This window comes from Diachasma alloeum, unplaced genomic scaffold, assembly GCF_001412515.2.
Source record: "Diachasma alloeum isolate Michigan unplaced genomic scaffold, Dall2.0 Dall_scaffold_00354, whole genome shotgun sequence".
Taxonomy (NCBI): domain Eukaryota; kingdom Metazoa; phylum Arthropoda; class Insecta; order Hymenoptera; family Braconidae; genus Diachasma; species Diachasma alloeum.
In genome coordinates this window covers 1,278,361-1,285,897 of record NW_021680493.1, presented here as the reverse complement: position 1 = coordinate 1,285,897, position 7,537 = coordinate 1,278,361, and the positions used below count along the sequence as shown (strand labels likewise).

Sequence of the window (7,537 nt, the reverse complement as noted above, 5' to 3'; positions counted from 1 at the left end):
ACCATTAAAAAACGTAGAGTAATCTCATGAAAATTAAAAAATGATAATTGATGAATTAATGACTGAGAATTTGCACTGTGAATAATTTTTTACAGAAATTTCGAGTAAGAGTCTTGGAAATTTCTAAAGTGTAACATTTTCACTGAAATTTCAAGGAATTGTGTCATTAAAAATTCATAATTTCATGAACAAATCTATGGGTGAATTTTAGTTCTGTTATTCCTAGAAAATTAATGAAAAATCAGGAAAATTCACAGAAATCTCTCCTTGAATTCAAGACTCCTCTGAATTTTCAGGAAATTCCTTGAAAATTCAGGGAATTGGGCAGTAAATATCCATTAATTTTTTTCACCGTTTCACCGTAGAATAATTTAATGACAATAATACCAATAATGAAATAAAAATAATAATGTAATAATAATGATTAATAATTTATCTATGAAAGACTCTGAGGGCAAAAAAAATAAAATGACAAGAAAGTAATAATAATTCGGCATTTCATATAATTCAATCTGAAAACAATGATTCTTCACCAATTTATTAATTACGACTCTCAATCAATAGAAAAGTTATAGAATTAACGGTAAATTTTCTCTAATGACAATTATAATTAACAAATTTCGCGTCTCAATGACGCTATCACATGATTCATCGAGCAAACGCTGAATAAACTCGACATGCAAATAAACAAGCGCGAGAATGTTATATCCCCTCGTTACGATGCTCGTCAGGGTTTGTCATAGCGCTGCAGAATCCGATTACCCGCAGAGTACAGCTTCATGCCCGTCGCAATGATGTGTACATACCACGAAAACAATGCCGCATTATGTTGTCAGTGACAACTTCCTAACAACGGGGGACAACAAAGAAATGTCCATTCATCCCGGTGAACTAGATTGCCGGTGCGTTCTTATGTTACACGATCCGTCAATACTGATATTCACGAACGAAAAAATTTAATAGAACAACCTATCGAATTCGTTAGAAAATTCTATTGAATTTCTATGAATTTCTATTTTTCACGTTGAAATTTTACTGGAACCAAAATGTCGTGAAAATTTCGGCGAAGCGTACCTGAAATTTCATCCAAAAATTCGTAGCACAGTCAATGTAGGTTGACTCTCTTAAATTTCCCAGTTTTTTCATTAATTTTCCGAAACAATTAAACTAAAAATTATAATTCCCACTGATTTTTCCATGAAATTATGAATTCTCAATGACAAAATTCCTTGAAATTTTATTGTAAATGTTACTTGTTAGAAGTTCCCAAGACCTTTACCCGAAATTTCAGTTGAAAATTTTTAGATGAATATCTTCAAAATAAAAAACTCTTCATTCGCTATTCAAAAAACTATTCAAAAAACACCTAGAACCGGTTAAAAGTTGTGAAAAAAACCCGTTGAAAAATCAGTGTAATTAAATTGTCATAAAAATTTCCGCGAAGCGTACCTGAAATCTCCTCCAAAAATTCGTAACATTGTCCAAAATCCCGAAAATCCTCACATTACTTCACTGAGAATATCACACATTGAATCCACTGTTTAGGTAATTATGCCAACGCGCGATTGATAGCTTCAACAGACACATGTCATCGCAACAATGACGTGACGCAGTCAATCTAGGTTGCGAAATCAAATAGCTTATCAAGTGAACAAGAACAAGCAGCTGCTGTGGATTCCCTGACAATCCACACAGTCGCTATAAATTCCGCATGAATAACTTGATGTCACACGCCGCTATGACGAGAGAGAAAGACGGAACTTCCGTTCATCGTCGAAGATGCGGATAAAGTTTGGATTATATTCGCCCATGGGTACACATTTGATTCGACAAAATTGAATTTCATCTCAACGGTTATTGGATTGGGGAGTAATTGCTTTCCACATCTCGTAACAGTATATAATTCCGGGGAATAAAATTTTCATAGCCATTTGATCCTTTCAGGACCACAGCTGACATAACGTATTTTTCAGAGTCCCTATTGTACGACCATCTGGTATTCTTTCCCTCGACTTTTATGAGTACTAGTATTGATACTTCTTTCTTCGCTCCATTGTTCTGCTGGGGAAAATACTTATCTTGAGCTTTGCACGACCGGCTGATGGGTGCTTCATTCACTCAAGCCGATAGAACATTTCCGAGCTTTTCAGAGAAGGGGAATTGACAAGTTGACGATGTTCCAATAGATCAAGTATTTTTCTGACGTTTGCACCCAGAAAAATCATTTGTTTGAATCAAATAAATGCGTTTATTTTAATCGTACGAAATAAAGTTTTTATTCAAATTGAAAATTTTTCTTTATTTGAGGTTCTGTTTATTTGAAATGAATGATTTTTAAAATTATGTTTTATTATTATGATGAATATTTATTTGATTCAAATAAATTCATCATTAATAATGAATAAAGATTTTCTTTATTTGAATTAAATACATACTGAAAAAAATTAGATCGGCCGAAAAACGATGTTTGGACGTGAGAATAAAATTATAAGTATTTATTGGACAAAGATATGCACTACTCAATAATATTTCTCTATATTCTAAAAATCTAAATCGACTTGATAAAAATTTTGTACTCGAAATTAAGACAACAAACACAATTGAGGGTCGCGAGGGTCAAAATAAAGGTCGTGAGGGTCAGAATCAGGGAAATGAGAGTCAGAATGAGGCTCATAGGGTCAGATCAAGGATCACAGGGTCAGATTAAGGGTCACAAGGGTTAGAATCAGGGTCACGAGGGTCAAAATAACGGGCGTGGGGGTCAGAATCAGGGAAATGAGGCTCAGAGTAAGACTCATGAGGGTCAGAATAAGGCTCACAGGGTCAGATTGAGGGTCACAGGGTCAGAATAAGGCTCACAAGGTTCAGATTAAGGGCCACAAAGATTAAAATGAGGATTACGAGGGTCATATGAGGGTTCGCGAGCGGAAGGAGCAGGGGCCACGTGAAAGAAACAAATTGTTCATTTGATTTTAATAAATAATACATTTGGCATAGATAAATTGTTCTCTTGAATTTAATAAGAATTTAATTTAAAATCAATAAATTGCCTCTCAACCCCCACTGAATCTCACCTCATACTTCCGGAGCCCGAGATTTCCGCAGTCATTCCGGGATTTCTGCAATCACCACATAATGTCTTACCGAGTGCCTAATTACACCTGAGGGAGCAACAATCAAGTTTCCCGTTTCTTAAATTCAACTCAGTTTCCCAACAGTTTTGTTGAGCATTGGTGCTGGAAGTTCCCCAAGTATCGGCGAAAATTTCCCTCCACCGTAAGAATTTTCTCCTGTTCATCTTTTTTCCCCCTCAGTTTCCTCCATCTTTCACTTCCTGAATCAGGAGGGGCCAACAGTTGCCAAGTTTCACAGGTGATTTCTCCCCACTCTCGGCGAATTGGCAACTGTTGTAAAACTTGTCCAAAAACCTTCGAGGCAAGTTTCGCGACCCAACGGGGCTTAATACATTTTTGGTCCTCTTTTTGCCGAGGATAATGCTTGTAGGTATCCTCCCGATTGGAATTTCAAACGGGCCCATGGAGACTTTCTCCATGTGCTGTTCTCACAAACGAATTCCGTTGAATGTCCGCTGCTCCGTCATGTATATATCGGGAAAAAGGATCGATTGGATTTCACGGGAGAAAGGTAGAATGAAAATAGAGAGCAGAATGAACTTGCGAGGCACAAACACGATTTCAATCAATCGGATAATAGTCTGTCAGTGGATAATGAAATTGGGGAGCGATTTTCTTTGTCTTCCGTATACGTTTATTAGAACCACTTATTATTTTGGGGAGATGGAGCGCCGATGCCTCCCAGATTCGTTTATTAAATAACACGAATTTTACGTGCGTTGACATTTAAATGTAATTCCCATGCCGCAGAATTATCAATTTCATGAAATGACGCTGATGAGCTGAATCCCATCTGAGTCCCATCAGCAAATGTCAAGATTCGCCATGCCTAGTCGGGAAATTTCATCCGATTATTGTTGTGAAGACGAGAACCGTTTGCCTACTAGAGAATTATGTCTCCGGTGTATCAATGCCTCAAGTTCGTGACGCGTAAGCGCTGACAGAGTTCACATGCTTGGCGCACAGCTTCACTGAGAGAAAAATCTGAAGTTCGATTTACAATAAGAAAATAGTTGAGGCATTTTGGTGAACGATACAATTTTTTTTGTATGCGGCACATAACACTATAGTAACTTCACAAGCGTAATTTTTACAAATCAAATAAAAATAAATAAATGACAGAAATTCATTATTGGAGACTAAAAATTTTATCGGATCATTACAATAACAACAATAATAATCAAGTAGTCAATTTTTTCTAAAAAAATCACAGTAAATGCGAATATTTTCGCATTTTCCGCATTTACCGTCACAGAAGTGTCCTAGAGAGTAGCGGGAGTGATTGATTCCACAAGCAATCTTGTTTCATCCCCAGTCGGACGTATTTACTCAGCGTTTTTTGTTAATTCCTAACAAAGAGTTCGTACCGCAGTTCCGATGCAGAACGGCTGCGTGAGTGGCTCGGGAGAGCGAATCGACCGGTCAACAGTAGAAATTCCTCCAGGGAATCTCTAAGTAGTGGAGATACGCGCTCAGTCGGTCGCACGATCGCCCGATGGCACCGGTCTTATTAGAAATTCTGGACAATGAGAAATTATAATAAAATTGGGTCTCGCCTCTGGCCACCGGGATTTGAGGGCTTGCTTACTGTGACCATTCCCAAACACAGAGTCGGATGTATGCAGAGGAAATCGTTGCGCGAGTGGGAAAACGGCTGCAAGAAAATGACAGCATTTGAATTTCGTTGGGTAAATTTCGGATTCTCCATGCACAGGGAAAACATGAACTGTGCACATGTGGAGTAATTGCGTTATGAATTGCGATTCCGATCATCACTGGGCTATCGATGAATTTTATTGGAAAAAACTGGGCTGTTTGCTCTGATGTAATTCCAAGAGTCATGAATATTCATGCGGAAATTCATTTTTCCTTTCTCGATGGGATTAAATAGCGTTTCGTAAGTGAATTAGGGGGACTATTTTTTTCGTTGCTCCCGCCCACTCCTTCTTCATTTTTTTAATTTCTTCTCGCTGAAATGTTGATATCCCTCTAATATGTTTAGAGAGGAAAGGGAACGCGGGCGATACAAATTCAAAACATTAAACACATATAAATTGATTAGTTATCGATATTCATTCAGTACAAAATGAAAATTTCATTGAATTCGGGCGCACCGAGCGAGATATCTTATTTCAGTAGTGAAGCGGTAAACCGGGTTAAGTCGATTTTGACTATTGGTCAGTTTTTGACGAATATCTGGGAATCTAAAAGAGATAGAAAATTTTTTGTCATGACCTTTTTTGTAGAGCCAACTGAGGGTTATAAAAAAGGTAATGAGCAAAATTTTGCTATCTCTCTTAGATTCCGAGATATTTGTCAAAAAATGGCCAAAAGTCAAAATCGACTTAACCCGGTTTACCGCTTCGCTACTGATTTGAAACCCGCTGATCCCTATTTTTCTCCTCTCTATGGGAGCGCGTAGGGGGGGCACTGGGGTTCCCCGGAATTCCACTCTCCTACTGTCCCTAAGGCATCTTATACGAAGGCACTATCAATGTATTGATGGCGAAAAAAAAAGAGTAGCGTCCGCGAAAAAGGAGGCACATGAGATAGGGCTGAGGCGCACAGCGCGTTCGACATGCGACTCACCAACATTTCGGGAGATCATCGTTGTTAGTTAGCGTTGAAATTTCATTATAATTTTGATGCGAGAACGTTTCCACCCACATGGCATCTCCATTCTCTCCATAATGCTGTTTTTTCCACGAATTCATTCCCCAGTTGGAGCAGTTTTTTCTGCCCCCCCCCCCCCCCCCCCCCCCCCCCCCCCCCCCCCCCCCCCCCCCCCCCCCCCCCCCCCCCCCCCCCCCCCCCCCCCCNAATCCGAGTGCCTCCGAGCGTCGTTTCCGTTCGATGAATTACGCTCCAGTGAATTCCAGGCTCCACTGCCACGATACCCTATCTCGAGAGTGTCTTCATATATTCAACTGCAGGACATTTTATCTATTATGAGCTTTTACTACTCCCGAGATAACGATATTCGTACAGTGGGCACAATTTACAGAGTAAGATTTTGAATTTACAGGAGGGGGAATCAGAAATCATGACATTTTTGCTTCGAATGTCAGCATTGCACTCGCCAACTCAGAAATTTTCAATTTTTTGGGTCCGGATAATAGATTTTTCAATGAATCCAATTGGGATTTAAAATATTCTTCCCAGTGCCAGAATTTTTGACAGGTTCGATCATGAGATTGATTGCATCATCTGTTGTTGAAAAAATCTGTTTTGAAACTAGTATTCAGAGAAAGGTAAATAATTTTAACGGTGGGGCAGTATTGGCTGCCAACGTTGGGCCAATGTTGAATTCACTGAATCATTAATTCAGTTTAAAATACATCGTCTCAGTATTTCCATTCGGAAACAAATTTTTAATTTCTTGGTAGGTAGTGGAAGCAATTTTCCACTCGTTTTTTTTTCACCAACTGTCTATACAATTTCAATTCCGTATTCTGTTACAAATTTCTTGAAATTCAAGCATTTAAATTCTCAAATCGTTCATAGAATCTCTCATTCAACTTAAAAATTCAAGAGTGTTGAGTTTTTGGTGGTGGACGACCATTGATATTTTAATAACAGCTACAATTCCCAAACTCATTTTGGAAATTAACCATCACAGTCAATTGAATTCCCAATGGATTGAAAATTCAGAAACATAATTGTCTGAATTTTCCAAACACGTGGAATTTTTATGTCACTGATTCAATTAAAAAAATTTCCACTTTTTCACTCGAAATTTCAGGACTAATTTTTTAACAGTGTAACAGTGTAACTGAGCTTTTCAGTATTTTTTCATCAAATTCTCTTCCCGTGCCGAAGAAAAAATGGAAAACCCATTGTTGTCATCCTCAGATTATCGTATATTTTTATCGGAAATTTGTGAGCCACATGCGCTGAATGATGAAATATAACCGGCCGTTATCCAATCTATTACGATAAATTAAACATCGTCGACACACAACGCAGAAAATGATACTCAGCAGTACTAAATTGAATTTACGGTCTATTTACAATCTTGCCTACGATTATTGATCGCCCGTGCCTTATGTACCTTCCCGAAATTTTATGGGGAAAGGGAAATCGTCCGAATAATTCGTGTTATCTTAGTTTTTAATTTCAACTCAAACCGCAGTATCGCTGTTGCGCGTGTGCAGATGATATCGTCGGAACGTTACGAATTTATACGTTTGGTCGGGAAATTCACCCCAGCTATTTGTCGCATGTGCACTTCCGTAACCTGACACGTGGGATCATGTGGCGGATTTTACCGTTACGTGATGTGCATTCGGATTAATACCCCACCGTTATTGCCTTTCGCCAATTGTAAACAATGTTCCTGTAATCAAATTAGTCGCAATATTCTCGTGAATTTGTTGAATTGTTCATTCTAATTATCAGTATTT

General features: G+C 38.3%; 1 protein-coding gene across 1 annotated transcript in view; it reads left to right on the top strand.

Moving 5' to 3' along the window:
- Window positions 1-7,537, top strand: part of LOC107041071 (trissin receptor) — a 32,048-nt gene that overhangs the window by 1,535 nt on the left and 22,976 nt on the right. The gene's annotated exons all lie outside the window — the stretch shown is intronic.